The sequence below is a fragment of the Chelonia mydas genome, chromosome 27, assembly GCF_015237465.2.
Source record: "Chelonia mydas isolate rCheMyd1 chromosome 27, rCheMyd1.pri.v2, whole genome shotgun sequence".
Lineage (NCBI taxonomy): Eukaryota > Metazoa > Chordata > Testudines > Cheloniidae > Chelonia > Chelonia mydas.
The window spans coordinates 474389-497022 of record NC_057860.1 but is presented as its reverse complement, the minus strand read 5'-3'; the positions used below and the strand labels follow the sequence as shown (position 1 = coordinate 497022).

General features: G+C 51.7%; 1 protein-coding gene across 6 annotated transcripts in view; it reads right to left on the bottom strand.

Moving 5' to 3' along the window:
* PLEKHM1 (pleckstrin homology and RUN domain containing M1) overlaps window positions 1–16292 on the bottom strand; it is a 51509-nt gene extending 35217 nt beyond the window's left edge. For 2 of the 6 annotated variants that reach the window (XM_037886744.2, XM_043536577.1), the window contains exon 1: window positions 16196–16283. The gene's annotated coding sequence lies outside the window, so the exon portion shown is untranslated. Of the gene's footprint in view, window positions 1–1575; window positions 2698–12732; window positions 12766–16195 lie in introns of those variants that run through there. The other 4 variants (XM_037886746.2, XM_043536576.1, XM_043536574.1 and 1 more) reach the window with 4 other exon arrangements.
* Between the last annotated feature and the right edge of the window lie 6342 nt (window positions 16293–22634).

The following is a 22634-nucleotide window of genomic DNA, read 5'->3' as shown; positions in this document are numbered from 1 at the left end:
TGCTGTTCAAGGTAAGTAGTTCAGAGGGGCTCTACGTTCTCATAATGAATTCAGGGAAGTCCTATGATCTGTCTTACTCAGACAGGTGGACAAGATGATCACAGCGGTCCCTTTTGGCCTTATCATCTATGAATAATGATGGGCTCTGTAGACAAATCGGATCACCTCAATACTCCAAACCAAACTAGGCTGCTGCTACAACTTTGTCTTCCCGACACAAACAACGGGACATGTGCCAGATCAGCAATGCAGATGCACAGGTTCATTTTGTAGAACTCCTCAAACAAACACAGAGAAACCATTTAAAAAAACCTGTTGCCAACACAGGCAACAGCCCTTTGCAAGGCAGTGTGGAAAACAACTAAAACCATACAAAATTGATTCAGTTCATTCCCTGGAAATCCACAACTATGACTTTGGATCTGATTTATAAGAGTAAGATTCAAAAGGGGGGAGGGATAGCTCAGTGGTTTGAGCATTGGCCTGCTAAACCCAGAGTTGTGAGTTCAATCCTTGAAGGGGCCATATAGGGATCTGGGGCAAAAATTGGGGATCGGTCCTGCTTTGAGCAGGGGGTTGGACGAGATGACCTCCTGAGGTACCTTCCAACTCTGAGATTCTATGAATGGACGAACTACAGGGGCACCCAAACTTAACAAATCTGTACAGGAAATTGGCACGTGGTTTCCTTGTTAACACTCAAACACTGCTCAGGCAGAGCACAACAACTAGGAACACATAAGGAAAGTAGAATTAAGATCAACCCGATGGAGTCATCTTACCTTAGGATGCGGAGATTGCTATTAAGGGAGACAAAGAAGCCACGTACACATTGATTAACCAAGCCAAATGGGTTTCCAAATTTTAAAGTATGGGCATATCTGACCACGTATATCCTTCAGAAATTAATTACTTGTTAAAAACAATAGTATCAAAAAAGAGGCCAGACTCTTCCAGGAGCCCGTCTCCAGGAAGGAAATCTGCTGGGAAGAACTCACACGGACTGGCTTCCCTGTTTTAAACCTCACTGATGACAAGTAGCTGCTCACACGGTTCAGATGGAAACAACAGACGACAACAGCGTTACCTAGTGACTCAAAGCCTGGAAACAGAGCCAGTCATTTTCCAAGCATGAGCACCTTGGAAGTTATCCTCCACCCAGAGAAAATTAAGGAGCTCGCACACCAGCCAGACCAAACAGCTCTTTCCAGATGTCAATGCAGCCCTCTTCTCCGCCCACAGTACGACAAGGAATAAGCAGTTGTCAGTACCATAACCAGGAAAAGCTTTTCCATCAAAACCAGGATGACATCCACCTCCAAATCCTACCTCCAGCACAGATTTCTGTACCCCCAAAAGGTCAGAGATTCATGAAGCCCACTAGGGACTTGATATTGCCAACCTATTTCAGTGCTCATGTACTGTACTACAGGGATGGGTGGTGGCACACAACGATCTGCTAAACAGCAGCACAGTGTTGGGAATCAACGTTCTGGGAGAGGGAGCACTGACTAATGGTTACAGCAGTAGTTACAGAGAGGACAGAGAAGCATGTAGATACACGAGTGTGAATACCCTGGCCTATGCAGATGATCTGGTCCTGACTGCAGACAACCCCGAGAGTCTCCAACAAATGCTTGATACCACCAGCCAGGCTGCCAACTAGATGGGACTCCGCTTCAGTGCCAGGAAGTGTGCATCCTTGCATATCAATGGCAGTAGAAGGGATTTGGTCCAGGCTATGTCTTTTCAGATCCAGAGTGAACCCATGATCTTCCTCGAGGACAGGCAAGTGTACCAACATCTCAGCAAGCTGATGGGTTTCTGCGTCCAACAGACACCTGAGGATACCATCGTGGTGATCCCAAGAGAGGTGGCCAGGATCGACTCTTCCCTACTGACACCGTGGCAGAAGATCAACGCCTTGAACACCTTCCTGATCCCCTGTATCTCATTTGTCCTGAGGGGATCTGCCATGGCGAAGGTACCTCTGAACAAGGCAGACAACACTACTGGCAGCTGGTGAAGAAGTGGATGTTTCTTCCCCAAACACCAGCAATGAACTGGTGTACATCTTGCACAGGCAGGGTGGTGCCAACATCCCTCGAATGGGTGATCTGTGCGACGTTGCCGTGATCATTCATGCCTTCCGCCTTCTGACATGCCTGGATGCTACGGTGAGGAACATCGTGGAGAGTGCTCTGCAGGATGCCATCAAGAAGTGAATCACCAGGACCCTCTCCAACCAAGATGTCACCACCTACCTGAGCAGCTCGCGGGAAGGTGAATTTGGAAGAGACAGAGGAGACTGCTTCTCTCTGAACTTGTGCCCGCAATGCTACATGACAACTGGAGAAGTGTATCAGCTGCCACTGGACATGATACAAGGAATGCCAGGAGCTGGGAGTCCTGGTGCCACAGGTAAAGAATACAGATCACACTATCATCACTCCAACAGCTAGAACCATGCTAGAGAGGACCCTGAAGGATGCCATCCACTGCCAATACGTGGAAAACATGAAACGGAAGCCGGACCACGCCAAGGCACTCAAGGTGATGTGCAAGTGTGACACCAGCAACCACTTCGTCCCTGGGGGCAGCTTCACCCGATTTGCTGACTGGAGGTTCATCCACAGGGCCCAGCTCAACTGCGTCCCACTGAACGGAGCCGTCTGCCACAGGAACTGGGACAAGCGATGCAGGAAGTGCAGCTACGCCAACGAGACGCTACCCCACATCCTGTGCAGCTGCAAGCCTCATGCGAGAGTCAGGCAGCTGCGACACACCACCATCCAAGATCTCCTGGCCAGAGCCATTCCGCCACCCATGGGGAAGGTTGCCGTGAACTCCGCCGTACCCAGAACCGACAGCCAGCTGCGACTGGACATCATCCCCAAGGAGGACCGGAAGAAGATCATCATGGTGGACGTCACAGTGCTGTTTGAGAACAGGACCCCAGGCTTGCACAATGCCCGAGCTCAAAAGGCTGAAAAATATGCCCCTCTGGCCAAAACCTTGAGAGCTAAGGGTTCCAGGTCCAGACACACGCACTGATCGTCGGGGCCTTAGGCACATAGGACCCCAGTAACGAGTGAGTGCTGAGAAAATGTGGAATTGGTCAATGCTACACTTGGCTGATGCAGCAACTCATGGTGTCAGATGCAATCAGGTGGTCGAGGGACATCTACATAGAACACATCACTGTACATCAGCAATACCAGGAGGGATGAGCTGGAGGCCAATGAGAAGCGCAGTCAGGAAAGTAACTGAAATACTTTCCTCATGGATTGTATTTTCTAAATGGACGACCTACCTAATTCTCAATTACTGAGGGACAATCTCCTCTCAATCAAATCTCTGTACAACTTTTCATGAGTGATGTACCCGAGTACTCAGATTCTAATATCTAAACTGTATTGTTAAATCTATTCACCTAAATTTGGGTTATTGCTGATTATGTACTCTATGTATCATATGACAGGTTTCAGAGTAGCAGCCGTGTTAGTCTGTATCTGCAAAAAGAAAAGGATGTATTATATGACTTTTAAAAACAAACTTTGTGGCTAATCTAAGCACTATACCCAGATGTACAGACACTCTGTCCCCAACCTATGTATTATATATATTTTTTAACATTAGCTTTAATAAAATGTTTAAATTTGTTCTTATCAGCACCTGTGGCTAAGCAGTTGAGACTTGGGTCTGCCAGAATTGACAGACCTGAGCTCTATTCCCAGCTGTGCCAGAAGTGCAAACCCACTTCTAAGGCCTGGTCTACACTACGAGGTTAGGTTGAATTTAGCCGCGTTAGGTTGATTTTATAAGGAATGTGTCTACACAACCAACCCTGTTCCAACGACCTAAAGGGCTCTTAAAATCGATGGCTGTACTCCTCTCCGATGAGGGGGGTACCACTAAAATCGACCTTCCTGGGTCGAATTTGGGGTACTGTAGACGCAGCTCTGTGCAATTCGATGGTGTTGGTCTCCGAGAGCTATCCCAGAGTGCTCCAATGTGACCGCTCAGGACAGCACTTTCAACTCCTATGCACTAGCCAGGTACACAGGAAAAGCCCCGGAAACTTCTGAATTTCATTTCATAGAATATCAGGGTTGGAAGGGACCTCAGGAGGTCATCTAGTCCAACCCCCTGCTCAAAGCAGGACCAATCCCCAATTAAATCATCCCAGCCAGAGCTTTGTCAAGGCTGACCTTAAAAACTTCTAAGGAAGGAGATTCTACCACCTCCCTAGGTAACGCATTCCAGTGTTTCACCTGTTTGGTCAGCGTGGTGAGCTCAGCAGAACACCATGCAGTCCCAGAATCGCACACAAGCTCCAGCATAGAGCGAACGGGAGACACTGGATCTGATTGCTGTATGGGGAGAAGAATCTCTGCAGGCAGATCTCTGATCCCACAGAAGAAATGCTGATATATATATGCCAAAATCGCACAGGGCATGGTGGACAGAGGCTACGCCAGGGACACAAAGCAGTGCCGTGTGAAAATTAAGGAGCTCAGGCAAGCCTACCAAAAGACAAAGGAGGCAAACAGTCACTCTGGGTCAGAGCCCCAGACATACCGCTTCTGTGATCAGCTGCATGCCATTCTAGGGGGGACCCTACCACTACCCCACCACTGTCTGTGGACACCTGCAAGGTGGCAGCCTCAGGCAACACGGAGGAAGATTTTGTGGATGAGGAAGAGGAGGAGAATGCACAGCAGGCAAGTGGAGAATCTGTTCTCCCTGGCTGCCAGGACCTTTTCATCATTCTGGAGCCAATACCCTCCCAGACCCTGAAGGCGGAGAAGGCACCTCTGGTGAGTGCACATTTGCAACTCACTACAGAGGTTAAAAGCAATTGTGTTTAATGTTTGATTTGCCCTGAACAATTGGGATACATTCGCGGCCAGTACCACTACTGGAAAAGTCGGTTAACGTGTCTGGGGATGGAGCAGGAATCCTCCAGGGACATCTCCATGAAGCTCTCCTGGAGGTACTCTGAAAGCCTTTGCAGAAGATTTCTGGGGAAGGCTGCTTTATTTCATCCTCCACGGTAGGACACTTTATCACGCCAAGTTAGTAGCAAGTAGTCTGGAATCATTGCAGCACAAAGCATGGCAGCGAATGGTCCTGGGTTATGGTCGCATTCATGCAACATTCGGTCTTTATCTTTCTGTGTCAGCCTCAGGAGAGTGATCTCATTCATGGTCACCTGGTTGAAATAGGGGAATTTTTGTAAGGGAACAGTAATCCCCTCTGTTTGGTGATCCCCAGTGCGTTATTAGACCCCAGTCATGCTGGGCTCTTTGCGCTTGGCTAAAAGGGATCACCCTGGAGAATAGCCATATGGGGAGCGGGGGCGGGGTGCCCTGCACATCCACTCCAAAACCTCAGCCCCTCCTTTTAAATGGCAAACCCAGCTGGCATTGGTTGCTATGGGAAAGGAGAACACTGCAGTATGAAACCATTCCCACATGTTATGAACGCGGAAGAAGCCAACCCCGTGTACCCTTTGGCTTACCACGGCTGCCTGGAAATCGAATTCTGTTGCCCAGCCATGTGCGATGCAAAGCCAAAATGCGACCTTGTACCTAAAACACATGTGCTGCCTGCTGTGAATTGCTTGATTCACTGTGAAAGAGTCTCCCTTTTGTTCTCAGAAATGTATCTTCTTAAATTCTACTCCCCCTTTTTCCCTCCCTGCAGCTGCAAATGTTTCTATGCTCCCCCTATCAACTCCATCCCTGAGGTTATCACATATTAGAAGGAGAAAAAAAAGCACTCGTGATGACATGTCTTCAGAGCTCATGCAGTCCTCCCACACTGATAGGGCCCAGCTGAACGCATGGAGGCATTTGGTGGCAGAAGCCAGGGGGGCATACAGTGAGCGTGACTGGAACACGCAGGAGGAGATGCTGAGGCTAATGGGGGAGCAAACGGACATGATGAGGCATCTGGTGGAGCTTCAGGAAAGGCAACTAGAGTTCAGACCCCCACTGTATCCATTGTGTAACCGCCTGCCCTCCTCGCCAAGTTCCATATCCTCCTCACCCAGACGCCCAGAATGCGGGGGGGAGGCTCGAGTCACCCGGCCATTCCACTCCAGGGGATGGCCCAAGCAACAGAAGGTTGTCATTTAAACAGCTTTGATTTGTAGTGTGGCTACAATAAGCACTGTGGCCTTGTCCTTCCCTCCTCTCCCACTCCACCCAGGCTACCTTTTACCAGTCAGCGTTGGCAGTGATCTGAAGTTCTTTTTAATAAACAAAGAATGAATGGATTCAGAACAATAGGGATTTTATTTTCCATGCCAGCTGCGGTCAAAGTGCGGGAGGGGGATTGGCTTACTGGGAAGTACATTCACCAAAGGGGGCAGCTTTGTCTCAACATACAACTGTCAGCCCTGGTGTCTGGCTGTTCAAAATTGGCTGCCAGGTGATTTGCCTCAACCTCCCACCCCACCATAAATGTCTCCCCCTTACTCTCCCAGATATTCTGGAGCACACAGCAAGCAACAATAACAATGGTCTAACCTACTCAGCAAATAGCGCCAGCGCCCCTTTAAATGCCCAAAGGCACATTCTACCACCATTCTGCACTTGCTCAGCCTATAGTTGAACTGCTCCTTACTGCTGTCCAGGCTGCCTGTGTATGGCTTTATGAGCCATGGGAGCAAGGGGTAGGCTGGGTCCACAAGGATAACTATTGGCATTTCAACATCCCCAACGGTAATTTTCTGGTCTGGGAAGAAAGTGCCTTCTTGCAGCTTTTCGAACAGCCCAGAGTTCCGAAAGATGTGAGTGTCACGCACCTTTCCCGACCATCCCACGTTGGTGTCGGTGAAACAGCCTTTGTGATACACCAATACTTGCAACACCATTGAGAAGTATCCCTTGCGGTTTAGGGTTAGGGTTTATGTACTGTTTGGCAAGCTGACCCGGTGCCAAGATAGGGATGTGCAATCCATCTATCTCCCCACCACAGTTAGGGAACCCCATTGTAGCAAAGCCATCCACTATGAAATGCACATTTCCAAGAGTCACTACCCTTGTTAGCAGAAGGTTATTAATTGCCTTTGCTACTTGGATCACAGCAGCCCCCACGGTAGATTTGCCCACTCCGAATTGATTCCCGACTGACCGGTAGCAGTCAGGCGTTGAAAGCTTCCACAGGGCTATCGCCACTTGCTTCTCAACTGTCAGGGCAGGTCTCATCTTGGTATTCCTGCGCTTCAGGGCAGGGGGAAAGCAACTCACAAAGTTCCATGAAAGTGGCCTTACGCATGCGAAAGTTTCACCACCACTGGGAATCATCCCATACCTGCAACACTATGCGGTCCCACCAGTCTGTGCTTGTTTGCTGGGCCCAGAATTGGCATTCCACTGTATCAACATGCTCCAATGCCACCATGATATCCCAATTGCCACATCCCGTGCTTTCAGGAACATCTGTGTCCTTGTCCTCCTCACAATCTTCCTCGTGCTGGCAGCTCCTAGCCAGGCTCTGCATATACTGCAGGATAATGCGCAAGGTGTTTACAAAGCTCATAAAAGTAGCACGCAGCTGAGCGGGCTCCATGCTTGCCGTGCTATGGCGTCCGCACGGATAACCCAGGAAACAAGGCGTGAAATGATTGTTTGCCGTTGCTTTCAAGGGGGGAGGGAGGGGAGACCGACAACATGTACCCAAAACCACCCGCGACAATGTTTTTGCCCCATCAGGCATTGAGAGCTTAACCCAGAATTCCAATGGGCAGTGGGGACTGTAGGATACCTACCCACAGCGCACCACTCCGTGAGTCGATGCTAGCCACGGTATTGAGGACGCACTCTACCGACCTAATGCACTTAATGGGGACACGCACGATTGACTGTATAAAATCGGTTGCTAAAGATTGACTTCTACAAAATGGACCTAATTTCATAGTGTAGACATGCCCTAACTTATTTATAGAATTTGTAAGTGACACTTGCCTGCCTCCTATAGCTGGGAGTACAAGACTTCCCTCAATAGCAGAGGTTGTGAAGTGCACAGAAATATCAACACTGGTCAGAGAAAGAAGCAAAAATCTAACTCATGGCCTCCTGGCTCCCAGCATAGCCTTGGCTAAAAGGTATTGTGAGGGAAGTCTCTCTCTCCCGCCCCCGCCATCTCCCTGAGCAATCCTGAGGTACAACACTGAGGGTTACAGGACAGTCCTTTCAATTCACAGGCTGTCCCACCAAAAATGGAACAGGGGGGAAAGCCATAGCATGAGAAAGCACACCCTGGAACAGCTCCGAAGCTAGTGACTGAACATGAGCTGAGTGACCGATGCTTGCACCATACCTCTGAGGTCAATTTGACCACCACAGGCCAGAAAACACAGACTGCACTTGACCGACAAGCATGGTGGTGAACGAAGAATCTCTTCCAGCTGCTAATGAAACCAGCATTTTCAGCTTAAAATGCTGCAGTCACAGCTGCACCCCAAGTCAGGGAGCCCACCTACTTGCACAAATGCTCAATGCACTCCATACGCTCCTCATTCAGGACAGCACAGTGAAGCACACAAAAGGCAGGACATGCAGAGTTTACGATGAATGCTCAACAGTGCCTTTAATTATGTGATCACATAACAATCTCTCTCAAATGCAGCAAAAGGAGAGTTTTCACCTGCATACACACGTAACAGGTAATTAGCAAGTGCTGGAGACAAGGGGAAGTTCTGTGGCCTGTATTATACAGGAGCTCAGACTAGACAATGATGGTGGTTCCTTCTGACCTTGGAACTTACGCATCTATGAACTCAGAGCTCCTGTGTTCTTAGGCCTTGTCTACCATGGCAAGTTTCTGCACAGTAAAGCAGCTTTCTGGGGTGTAACTCCTGAGGTGTGCAGAAACTCCTCAGCTGCAAAAAACCCACCTGCACTGCATTGCCAGGGTAAACACATCAATTGCTTTCAGCGCTGTAATTGGCCTCCGGAAGTGTCCCATAATCCCACAAGTGGCCGCTCTGCTCATTGTTTTGAACTCAGCTGTCCTGGAGACATGCGCCTCTCCCCTTTCAAAGCTCCCTTTCTGACAGCGCTTGCACGCTGTGCTGGTCTGCTCTGGGACACAAAGCAAACCATTATTGTGGAATGATCCTGCCGGTGAACACAGCGGCAGGTGTGTGTGTGTTACAAGACAGCATGCTGACACACTCTCTGTTCCCCAAAACACAGTGTCTCTCCCCCCACATACACACACACGCTCCCTGTCACACACTCTCACCCCTCCACTTCAGTTGAAAAGCGGCTGGCAAGGTACTGGAATGCCCATGGAACAATGGGACTGGGAAACCTGCATCATGTGACGCTGTGCCTGCCCCATGAGGCATTGCAAACCCTTCCCAAAGCACCCTGTGGCCAGCTGCACAGTGGGATAGCTACCACAGTGCACTGCTCTCTGGGCCGTTGCAAGAGCTGCTAATGTGGATGCGCTCCACCATCACAAGGAGCAGAGCGTGCACGCACAACAGCGGTTTAATTCCAGCGCTTTAATAAAAGTGGTGTAACTTGTTGCACAAAAAATTTGCAGTGTAGACATACCCTTACTGTGACACTGTGGACCAATACAAGAATTGGATATGAAGAAATCAGATAAAGTTGGAAAATTCCATAGTGTTTCAATTAAGTTTTCCTCTGTCTGGAGAGTGAGGTGGAGTTGTAGACAAAAATACATTGTGCAACCCACAGCTATTGGGATGGGGATTTTCTTCTATGATGTGACATGTTATCTAACATCCTAGAGAAGTTCAAACTGGATTATCTGACACTACTAAGTGATCACAGAATTTAAGAGTGCGCTGTAAAGCACAGCACAAGGAGACAGTTAGGGTTGATAGTTTAATCCTATCTCTGCATTTCCTGGCGTGCATATGCAATTACTCAGCTTTGCCATGGCAAACACTATTATAAGCATGGAATTTTCTCGTTTAAAAAAATTAGCATTACAAATAAACAAAGGAAGTTACAAAAATATTGAGTGTATGTTGGGTCCATGCCTGGGGCATGGCGGTGTGCATGGAGTATGTCTGACTGAGACGCTCTGTAGTGCATGTGCGCACCCGCTTCTGGTCCATATCTAGGATTTGGCCTCTGAAGTGACTCGGAGGGAGGGTCTAGCGGAGATGTCACTAGAGTATGTATAGGTTTGCCTGTGTGTGCAGTCTGTTCCCTCTGCCTCTAGCACATTACCCGAGCCTGCATACTGCAGTGACAAGGACTACGCAACTACTTACGAGAGATGGAGAAACAAAGCGTAACTCAGAAAATGGAGCCCACATTAGGTACGTTCAATCCCACCTCTGCTCTCTGACTCTGCACATCATTACCGTATGAGCTAAGCCTTCACAAGAAATTCACAGAGCCTAAATCACTGAGCCAGCTTCGCCCTCTCCAAATAAAACACACCCATTGCAACGTGCCTGAGTGAAACAGGAAGCCTGCCAGCAAGCACCGTCTACATACTTGTGCCAGCTCTCCTCGAGCTAGCGTGCTAAAACAGTAGCGTAGCTGGAGTTGCACAGACAGCGCCCAGGAGGCTCAGGCAGGTGTGGCCTCAGCACGCTGCCACCCCACTATTTTTAGCACACTAGCTCGATAAGAGCTAGCATGAGAGCTGGGAATCACACTCCTAGCTCCAAGTACTGACTCAGCCTCAGAGTGAACTCAGACAAGGTGAAACTTTACCTGTGCAGAAATGGAATGACTTGTCCAATCTGCTGGGATCCATTTCAGTGACACTGCATCCTGCTCCCGTCACTTCCAGGTACTAATCCCCTTGGAATGCAGCAGTGTCACCTGCCTGGCAGGTGAGCATTCCTGCATTCCAAGGGGATGATCTCCTTCTCCTCTTCCTCTGTCCAGCCACAACAAAAGAATGGGAGCAAGGGCCATGACTGAAATCTGATGTTGCAGCCTGACCCAGGGAAAACGGGTGGCCTGGATCTCTCTGCCAGCCTGGGGAAGTGAAGTGTGTGTGTGACAGGAATGCCACTGCGGCTTCTTAACCAGAGAGTAAAGAGTGCAGTCTGCTCCCCCAGACCAGGGGCACTCATCTTCACTCCCTGGGGACTTCCAGAACAGCAGCAATCCCACCGTGATTCTCCTGCTGACCCAAGTTCCCCGGAGAATGCAGAAGCAACCTCAGAGTCTTCCTGCAGCACTCAGTGGGTTGGGAGGGGGCAGGATTAAAGACCAGGACCACCAAAAAGGTTGGAGGCTCCAGTTACTGGCACACTCCACCTAAAGGGCCCTCACATTCATGAGCACTTATGCAGGCAACTACTCCACTGAAGCACTTATCCAGGTGAGCAGGGGTCTCAGTGAGGCCCACAATTCACTATAATCCAATTCTTCTGCAGGAAGAGAATTTCATGAACCCCACCTCTGTGCCCCTTCAGGTCCGCCCTAGAAAGATTCCCCTCCAAGACTGTCCCCTGGGAGTGGCAGCATCTCTGAGCCAGTGAGCAATACGATTTGCAGTCAGAACAGAGCTGTGTAGGGGCACGGAGAACCACAGGCTACTCAATCATGTGCTATATTCTTTGGGGAGCATGCACCCTGCACCTTAAACTGTGATGCAGAAGCTCCAGCTGAAAGATGGGTGAAGCAGAAAATAGAGCACAAGGTGTGGTCACTTTTGAAACAATCTGTGATCTCATGTCAAAGGAGCAGCAAGAAACACCATATGAGGGTGGCAGGCCACACTCCACTGAATGTGCCAATAGCAAAGAGTGAAGAAAAAGTCCAATTAGCTGTGCCAGACTCCTGCTCTTGGGAGGGTTGGGGAGGGGAGCTGCTGGGAGAGCACAGAGTCAAACCTAATGCAGCTGCCAAGTGGGGTAGGAAGCAACTCCTGGCAGAGAACCTGACTCTTCTCCTGCTCCACCCACTCACACTGCAGGGTGCTGCATGGCCTACTGACATCCCCTAGCTACCTCAGCTCCAACTGGCGACGGCACCCCATGCAAAACACCACTGTACAGATTTTCAGAATGGTGCTGCGCCACTGAAGCCCTAGGGAAATCTGTCACCTCCCTGCAAAGGAAATTTACTCCTCTCCTGAGATGCTGCCTGACCTGCTCAGCACTTCTCTTAGCATCAGCTTTCAAACCCAAAGGGACAGCTGCAGCTGGGGATGGAAGACCCCCAATACTATCTTCAATCAAACACCATTTCAAAGCCCTGTTATAGCGACAAGACAGGACTTACTATGGCTTGGGGTGGTGCGGAGGGAGCAGGGTAAGGGGAGAGGAATCAGCAACATAGAGGAGAAGTCAACACCAAGAGAAGCTGACCCTATCACTCAGACTTTCATCTCATGGCTTTGTTCTGAGGACAAAGTTCACGGTTAGCACAAGGTTTGTAACTTGATAACTCCAGTTTGTTAATAAGATGCTACTTGTGAAAAGAAAATACTGCATTCTCATTCAGCCATTGGGAGATGCTGCAAAGTACTCCATAAAAGACGTGGAGATGTGATTCCAATACCAAGAGTCTATGATCTGGAATAAAACATAAAATCCCTTGATAATGAAGTTTGCGCACAACAAAAGGATTGGTCAGGTGGTGAACAACAACACAGACAAGTTACAGACAGAGCAATCTGCATCACTGGGCAAGCCAGATGCAATCAAACAACATGTGTTTTAATATGGCCAAATGCAAGGTCATACACTTAGGAACAAAAAGTGTAACTTACAGGATGGGGGCTGGATCTTGGAAGGCAGTGACTCTGTAAAGGAATTAGAGATCATTGTATTTAACAAAGAACACGAGGTCCAAATGCAATGCTGTGCCAAAAAGGGCGAACAGCGTATAAACAGAGGATTACTGAGCATGAGGAGGGTGGTGATTTTACATCTGTATACAGCACTGCTGAGACCACTACAGAAATATTGCACCCTATTCTGATTTTTAAAAGGATGCTGAAAAAATGAAGACACTTCAGAGAAGCTTTTAGACACAACAAATCGTGTATCTTAGCAGGGGGTTAGATGGCCCTTGAGGACCCTTCTAACCCTATGGTTCTAGGATTCTAAGAACCACAAGAATGATTTGAAGTTTGGAAAACTTTAAAAACAACAACAACGAGAGACTCGGGATGCTCAGAGCTCGTCTACACTTAGCCTGGTCTACACTACACAGTTAGGTGCACATAAGGCAGCTTACATTGATCTACCACTGTAAGCATTTACACTAAACTGCAGCTCCCACCAATGTAACTTGCCCACGACACCGATTTAACTCCACCTCCGCGAGAGGCGTAGTGCTCAAGTCAATGTAGTTAGGTCACCGCAGTGTAGAAACTGCATGGCTTACATTAAGAAAAGGAGGACTTGTGGCACCTTAGAGACTAACCAATTTATTTGAGCATAAGCTTTCGTGAGCTACAGCTCACTTCATGGGATGCATAAAGTGGAAAATGCAGTGAGGATTTTTTATACACACAGACCATGAAAAAATGGGTGTTTATCACTTCAAAAGGTTTTCTCTCCCCCCACCCCACTCTCCTGCTGGTAATAGCTTTATTACTATAAAGAAAACCTTTTGAAGTGATAAACACCCATTTTTTCATGGTCTGTGTGTATAAAAAATCCTCACTGCATTTTCCACTTTATGCATCCCATGAAGTGAGCTGTAGCTCACAAAAGCTTATGCTCAAATAAATTGGTTAGTCTCTAAGGTGCCACAAGTCCTCCTTTTCTTTTTGCAAATACAGACTAACACGGCTGCTACTCTGAAACCTGGCTTACACTGACTGCCTTTCAGAAGCCCTCCCACAATGCCCAACACTGACACTTAAAGCGATGCAAGCGCTCCTGGTGAGGACACGCACCACTGCTACAAGGACCGTAGTGCGAACATGCAAAAGCAGTTTAATTACTGCAGTGGCTGTACACTGACGTAACTTAGGTCAACTACATTTTGTAGTGTAGACTTGCCTTACAGCACTTCGGCTATGTCTACACTGCACACCTTACAGCAGCACCCCCAAAAAGGGGCGGTAGCTTTGTCGGCAGGAGAGCGTCTTCCTACCAACAACGCACTGTCCACACCGATGCTTTTCATCAGCAAAACTTCTGATGGTCAGGGTGTGTTTTTTCATACCCGACCGAGAAAAGTTTTACCGATGAAAGTGCAGTGTAGACAAAGCCTTAGTGAAGACGCTGCCAGCACCTCCTGTCAGCGTAGGTACTCCACCCCCCCCCGTTCCCCAAGGTGGTAGCTATGTGGACACAGCGCTGTCTATGCCAGGGTTAGACTGGCATAACCACGTCACTCCCGAGTGTAGCTATACCGACATAAGTTTGTCGTGCAGACAAGGGCTAAGTCTATTTAGCTGATTGAAGAGAAGGTGAAGAGGTGACTTGATCACAGCTATAAGTACCACATGGGGAGCTTTCTGATGCCGGTAGGTTCTCTAACAAAGTCACAAGCTCTAGTGATCAGTAATTAAGAGATAGAAAAATAATTTTTAACAGCGAGGGTAACTAACCATTTGAACAGATTACTGAAATATGAGGCAGATTCTCCATCACTTGGAGTCATTAAATCAAGGTTGGGTGCTTTTCTAAAAGATACGCTCTAGTAATCAGGTTTGATGCAGTGGATGAATTTCTAAGACCTGAATTATGCATCTGCAAACCACACAGGGAGAGAAGGGACATGGAGCGGAATTCAGGGACAAGAGAGGAGAGGAGCGAGGAGAGAGCGGAGAGCCAACAGTAGTTGGAGGAAAGGAGCTAGGGGAGGTTCGAAAGCTGATGTCAGTGGCACCCAGTGCCACCTTACTCTAATCAAGAGCATCAACAAGCTTAAGTTGCTAGTTTTCAGGGCAGGGGCGATGTATGCCTCTGTGTCTGTGCAGCACCTAGCTCAGCGGGACCCGGATACTTCGCGGGACCACGGGGCATTACTGCAGTGTAAGTAATGCACAACAGCAGATGGGCCCAACTGACAAAGTTCACAGGAGGGAGATACCAGCTCCAGGCAAACCAAACACAACAAAGGAATCTGCCTGGCGCTCTTTGCCAGCTGCGCCCGGAAAGCCCTGGGACTGGATGCAAGTGCACAAGGTGGCTGGTGGGGTTGGGGTTCAGAGGGATTCGCGGGTGCGCCCTTAAGCAGCGATTCTCCCTTCCTGCAGCGGGACCCCCACACCTGCCACCCTCTCACTGAGAGCCAGGCAGCGCCGCCGCTCCTGGGGCACGCGGGGAAGTTCTTGAGGCTTCTTGCCCCCCGGGCAACGCAAAGTGTCCTTCCAAAACGGAGCAGCTGAGACGGAGTTAATGAGGAAGCAAAGACGGACCCGGGGTTCCCAGGCAGCCCCGAGCCCCGCAGCACGGGGGGGGTCGTGGGGGGGGCCGAGCCCCGCGCCCGCAGCACGGGGGGGCGTGGGGGCCTCCGAGCCCCGCTCCCCGCAGCACGGGGGGGTGGGGGGGGTCCGAGCCCCACACACGCAGCACGGGGGGGGCGCGGGGGGGGCCGAGCCCCACACCCGCAGCACGGGGGGGCGTGGGGGCCTCCGAGCCCCGCTCCCCGCAGCACGGGGGGGTGGGGGGGGTCCGAGCCCCACACACGCAGCACGGGGGGGCGCGGGGGGGGGCCGAGCCCCACACCCGCAGCACGGGGGGGCGTGGGGGCCTCCGAGCCCCGCTCCCCGCAGCACGGGGGGGTGGGGGGGGTCCGAGCCCCACACACGCAGCACGGGGGGGCGCGGGGGGGGCCGAGCCCCACACCCGCAGCACGGGGGGGCGTGGGGGCCTCCGAGCCCCGCTCCCCGCAGCACGGGGGGGTGGGGGGGGGTCCGAGCCCCACACACGCAGCACGGGGGGGCGCGGGGGGGGCCGAGCCCCACACCCGCAGCACGGGGGGGCGCGGGGGGGGCCGCGCCCCGCTCCCCGCAGCACGGGGGGGGGGTCCGAGCCCCACACCCGCAGCACGGGGGGGCGTGGGGGGTCCGAGCCCCGCACCCCGCAGCACGGGGGGGGTGTGGGGGGGATCCAGCCCTGCCTCCCGCGGGCGGCCCCAGGAGACCCGGCGGGGGGCCGAGCCGGGGCGGGGCACGCGGCGGGCGTGGGGGCGGGGCCAGCCGGGGGCGGCGGGGGGCGGCGAGGGAGGGGGCGCGCGGGGGCTCTGGGGCGGGGCGGGCGCGCGCTCACCTGCTCCGCGGCCCCGAGGCTCCGGCTGGGAACCCGGAAGCGCAGGCGCCGCCGAGCGCGCGAGCCCACACGCCCACGTGACCCGCGTCGGCCGAGGGGCGGGGCCAGGGGGCGGGGCGGGGGAGACACGCCCCCGGGGGGAGGAGTCGGAGTCTCGCGTCTACAACCCGGAAACGGGCGGAGGCTGCCGGGGGGGTGCGAGTGTCCGCGGGGGGGGGGGTTGGTGCAATTTGGTGCTGCCCCCCCCCGCCTCACGCTCGGCTGGGGCAGGGGGTTGGGGTGCAGGAGTGGGTGTGGGGGGCGGGCTCAGGGAGGGAGTTTGGGTGCAGGGGGGCTCGGCTGGTGCAGGGGGTTGGGTGCAGGAGTGGGTGCGGGGGGCGGGCTCTGGGAGGGAGTTTGGGTGCAGGGGGGCTCGGCTGGGGCAGGGGGTTGGGGTACAGGAGTGGGTGCGGGGGGCGGGCTCTGACAGGGATGTTTGGGTGCAGGAGGGGGGGCTTGGCTGGGGCAGGGGTTGGGGTGCAGGAGTGGGTGTGGGGGGTGGGCTCTGGGAGGGAGTTTCGGTGCAGGCTCGGGGCTGGGGGAGGGGTTGAGGTGCAGGAGTGGGTGCGGGGGGTGGGCTCTGGGAGGGAGTTTGGGTGCAGGAGGGGGCTCGGCTGGGGCAGGGGTTGGGGTGCAGGAGTGGGTGTGGGGGGCAGGCTCTGGGAGGGAGTTTGGGTGCAGGGGGCGGGCTGGGGCAGGGGGCTGGGGTGCAGGAGTGGGTGCGGGGGGCGGGCTCTGGGAGGGAGTTTGGGTTCAGGAGGGGGCTCGGGTGCTGGAGTGGGTGTGGGGGGCAGGCTCTGGGAGGATGTTTGGGTGGAGGAGGGGGCTCGACTGGGGTAGGGGGTTGGGGTGCAGGAGTGGGTGCGGGGGTGGCCTCTGGGAGGGAGTTTGGATGCAGGGGGGGCTCGGGGCTGGGGTAGGGGTACAGGAGTGGGTGTGAGGGACGTGCTCAGGGAGGGAGTTTCGGTGCAGGCTCAGGGCTGGGGCAGGGGGTTGGGTGCAGGAGTGGGTGGGGCGGGCTCTGGGAGGGAGTTTGGGTGCAGGAGGGGGCTCGGCTGGGGCAGGGGGTTGGGGTGCAGGAGTGGGTGCGGGGGGCGGGCTCTGGGAGGGAGTTTGGGTGCAGGAGGGGGCTCGGCTGGTGCAGGGGGTTGGGGTGCAGGAGTGGGTGTGGGGGTGGGCTCTGGGAGGGAGTTTGGGTGCAGGGTGCTGGCTCGGGGCTGGGGCAGGGGTTGGGGTGCAGGAGTGGGGGCGGGCTCGGGGAGGGAGTTTGGGTGCGGGGGGCGGGCTCGGGGCTGGGGAGGGGTTTGGGGTGCAGGAGGAGGAGAGGGGTGTGGCACTTAGCTCAAGTGGCTCCCGAAAGCGACCCGCACACTCCCCTGGCAGTGTCTGAGGCGGGAGTTGCAGGGGTCTGCACACGCCGCTGCCCACAGAGACCGGCCATGCTGCTCCCCTTGGCCGCCGGTCCAGTGGCAGAGTTGCCCCTCGGGGCAGGGGCAGGGGCTGTGCGCGGAGACACGGCAGGGACGTGCCCGCTGCTTTCAGGAGGGCGCACCGAGTGGAGTGAGGGCGGGCAGGAAACCGCTTTTGCCCCACTGCGCTGCCAGTGGTGGTGGCAGGGCCAGGGGATGCTCTGGGGGAGGCATGGGGGCGCAGAAGGTGGGGCTGGGGGAGAGACCCAGCCCCGAACATTGGCCTTTGCCATAGAAAGGACGACACAAAATGTTAAATTACTTTGAAAAATCAGAGGAGGTGACTTAAGTGGGAATTCCAGTCCTGGAGGCACTCAAAACTAGTGGCACTAACAATGGTGTGGTGATCAAATGGGGCTTTTCCATCTACATTATTATTTAGTAAATTGCCATTTTGCAGTCCCCTTTATTGTGTTTGTTCAGCCAGTTGACAGACCCAATGTCACTGCTTGTCCCTGAAGCTATTGGTATGTGTGACGCCGACATGCCCAGGCAGGTATGGTCCTGTGTGTGACCAGCCATCTGCTCAGTATTTCACCAAAGGGGGCCATGGTAGCTCTGTCAAAAACAAAGAACCAACGGATTGTTGTGGTTATTGGGAAAGGTTTTGATGGTAAATAGTTTAAGAAATATGTAAAATATAGGTTTCAGAGTAACAGCCGTGTTAGTCTGTATTCGCAAAAAGAAAAGGAGTACTTGTGGCACCTTAGAGACTAACCAATTTATTTGAGCATGAGCTTTCGTGAGCTACAGCTCACTTCATCGGATGCACGAAAGCTCATGCTCAAATAAATTGGTTAGTCTCTAAGGTGCCACAAGTCCTCCTTTTCTTTATGTAAAATATAGAATATTAGGTTTCAAAACTGTTTAAGTGAGAACTTATCACCAAAGACCAGGTGCGGTCTTGGCTAACTCAGTCAACGCTGAGAAGAATGGACATCCATGGAGCCAGCCATGTTTGTTGTCTGAACCAGGTGTAGGCTTGAGGATTTACAAAAACAAAAGAAGCCCAAGAAAAGTCTCTGAAATGGGGACCTCTGGCTGGGTAAGAGACAGTGGTCTGTAACTGTATAAGAGATGAAGAAAGAACACAGATTATTATCTGTTACTGAGGAGAAACTCTGCCAGTGGCAGTGTCTCACGAAAGGTAGATGCCAGCATTCTAGACTGAACTAGGACTGACCATTGGGTGAGAGACCTTATAAGACAGGAAAGTAACTTTTTAATAAGTATAGGCTATAGATTGTGTGTTATGTTCTGCTTTCACCTGTAACTGTATGTTTCCACACCCTTACATTTGCTTTTATTTGAATCTCAACCCCAGACTGTAAAATAAACTTCAGTTTTTTTCTGTAGATGTGTCTACGGGCTTTGTGCTAAGGAGTGTTGAAGTGAGGTGAAACCAATGAGCTGGCGTGCACTGCTTCCATGGAGCCAGTGGATCGGTGAACATTGTGGGTATCCAGTAGCTAAGGGACTGGGCACTCGAGTGTAGCAAAATGGTATGTGTAGCCAGTATTGGGAGAGGGTGGGGCTTGTGTTTCCAGCAGCCGGTAGTTGGGGAGGGTCTCCCCTGGGGAGTAGGGACCAGGCTTACTCCTACTGTGAGCTGGTGGTGGTGATACACCCTGGACACCTCGGGTAATCCCAAAAAGTGTCACCGTATGGTTTTGTGGTATGCAATAAAACCTAGAGATGGCATCTATCGGTCACTCACCTTGTTTAACCCCCTCAGCTGCTTGCTCCATTAGCCTTGAATGTTACAGGGTTGGGACTCCATTCAGCCCTGGTCACGGTGCATCCCAGAACATCTGCCTGGAACATCTCCATGCAGTGACACATGGTGCCCATAAACCCTGCTTCATGGGCAGGCCTCGGAGTTAGCCAATGCAGTGCCCAAAGGGCATGAGCCTGGCCAGGGAGCCAGCGTGGCCAGGATGTGGTGATTTAGCATATCCCCTGCGAGAGCTACTTTAAAGCTGCCCTTCCGAGGTTGAGCCCCAGCTAACTATGATCAGGGGACTGGAACACATGACTTATGAGGAGCGGCTGAGGGAACTGGGATTGTTTAGTCTGCAGAAGAGAAGAGTGAGGGGGGATTTGATAGCCGCTTTCAACTACCTGAAAGGGGGTTCCAAAGAGGATGGATCTTGGCGGTTCTCAGTGGTAGCAGATGACGGAACAAGGAGTAATGATCTCAAGTTGCAGTGGGGGAGGTTTAGGTTGGATATTAGGAAAAACTTTTTCACTAGGAGGGTGGTGAAGCACTGGAATGGGTTACCTAGGGAGGTGGTGGAATCCCCTTCCTTTGAGGTTTTTAAGGTCAGGCTTGACAAAGCCCTGGCTGGGATGATTTAGTTGGGGATTGGTCCTGCTTTGAGCAGGGGGTTGGACTAGATTCCCAACTTTATCACAGGCTCCTTGTGTTACGTTGGGGAAATCATTTAATGTCTTGAGCCCTAGCTCTCCCTCTGTACCAAGGATGAGAAATTTCAGAGTAACAGCCGTGTTAGTCTGTATTCGCAAAAAGAAAAGGAGGACTTGTGGCACCTTAGAGAATAACCAATTTATTTGAGCATAAGCTTTTGTGAGCTACAGCATCCGATGAAGTGAGCTGTAGCTCACGAAAACTTATGCTCAAATAAATTGGTTAGTCTCTAAGGTGCCACAAGTACTCCTTTTCTTTTTAAGGATGAGAAAGTTACCTTCCCGCCCTTGGGACAAGCAATCCATTAATGCACTATAGTGCTACTATGCATCAGAGAGCCAACAGCCAGGCTCAGGGAGTTTTATAGGATCATAAAAAGAAAAGGAGTACTTGTGCACCTAAGGTGCCACAAGTCCTCCTTTTTCTTTTTGAGAATACAGACTAACACGGCTGCTACTCTGAAACCTGTTATAGGATCATAATTTCTAAATTACCCTTTGTGTTTCCTCAAAACACCTATTTTGACCAGGCCTCCAACAATCTCAGCTTGGCTAGACCTCTCTTCTTGTGAATGACTGATTTCAAGCCAGTGCAGCCTCTCAAACCTTTCAGTCATCAATCATCTATTAATGGACCTGCTGTCTCTCTAGCTGGCTGAGGGAATCAAGGCCGGTGCTCAACTTGATGGTATTTCTCTGTCTGTTTGGACATAATACAGTCACGTTTGAACAGAGCATAGGATCAACTCCAGTATTTCAGGGTATCAGTGGGCAGAACCCTATTCATTTTGGTTACCATTAGAAAACAGCAGAGGGAAAGGAGAGACACTTGGGGCCCCTGGCAGCGGGTTAGCAGACCCATTGCCTTTAGCCAGGGCTGTAATTGACTACAGATCAAAGAACTGGTTGATGGCAGCCATTAACACCTTCCAGCATAACCGAGCCCCCCATCTCAGCTCTGCCCATTGTCTCGGTAGGGTTAAAAGTGGTGACATCTTAAATAATGTATCTCCCAGGCAGGAAGAAAAGAAATAGTAATGGTGAGGGAGAAGTGGGGAATGGAAAGGCCTGGTAGGGAAGCGGGATACAGAGCGCCTCTGGCATTGGGCGGTGGGGGAGGGGAGAAAGGGAGACCCTGGTAGGGAGGAAGGGAGAATGGGGGAGCACACAAAGTCTTTGGCATGGGGGAGAGAAGGGGTGACCCTGGTAGGGGGGGCACACAGAACCCCTGGCATAGGGGGAATGGGGCAGTACACAGAGTTCTGGCATGGAGGAAGAGAATGCCAGACCTTGGTGTGGGGAATGGGGGACACATAGGGTATGTCTACACAGGGAAGAAAAATCTGCGGCTGGCCCATGTCAGCCGTCTCAGGCTCACGGGGCTGCTTCGTTGCTGTGTACACTTTGCTCAGGCTGGAGCCCAAGCTCTGGGACCCTCCCAGCTTGCAGGGTTAGCACTAAGCCCGCACTTGTTCTGTGAAAAAGTATGCATTTTAATCATCAGTTCTGAAGGCGACAGAGAGGATGGCTTCCCGTTTTATCTATGTCACACAGAGCAACATTATAACTTTATACAGTACTCTTGATATACAGTAGTATTCACAAAAATACAAGTTAGTAGCTTTCTTTGCTGGACGACCACTCATATTGTCTTCTAAATAGAAAAAGACAAACATGGAAAGATTTAAAAAGTTTCTGTCTAGCTACAGGAAAAGCTGGATTTTCATTTAATGCACAGCAATATTTTCTTCCTTCTGTTACCTAAGTATCAGAGTAAGACGCAGGGCTGCCACTACGGGAGACTAGAAACTGTTCAGCTCCCCTCTTCCAGTGCTGCCACTTCATCGGTACGTGCTACTGATGCAAAATGCAGCACTGCTCCTGCACCTGAGCTCAGCTTGAGGAGCTCTCTCTACGCAGGATAAAAGCTCTGGAAGGGTCTGATTCAAAGTCCAATGAGCTTTGGACCAGGACCTAAGGCCTTGATCCAGCAAAGTTGTGGACTAAGGCCCAGATCCTCAAGGTATTTAGGCACCTGACTCTCCTGGGAGTTAGGCTTCTAAATATCTTTGAGGGCTTGGGCCTTAGTCTTACTGACTTCAGAGCTGTGTAAGGGCTTTGCTGGATCAGAGCTACAGCTCAAGTTGTGTACCCCACTGAGAGTAAAAGAGAGATCTTGCAGGCCTCGGCCCTAGCCAGCCGAAAGCAGGCGTAACTGAACAACTGCTCATATGCATCTAGCATCTCGGTCTCATCCTTCTAGAAGAGACAGTCCCACGAAAACCCTTATCTGATTACTGAGTCGTGGAGATGGAAGCTGAGCACCATGGCAACAAGCCAGTTGTAATGACAACCTTTAGATGAAAATGGGTTATCCTCTGAAAGGGACTAAAGCCCCTGTGCTCTGCCCCCACTCACATGAGCAGAGGGGAGGAGCAGCAGCAGCTCAGCATCATGCTCTTCCCTTCTTTCTGATCTCAGGGATGCCTCTGGTCCCACCACGT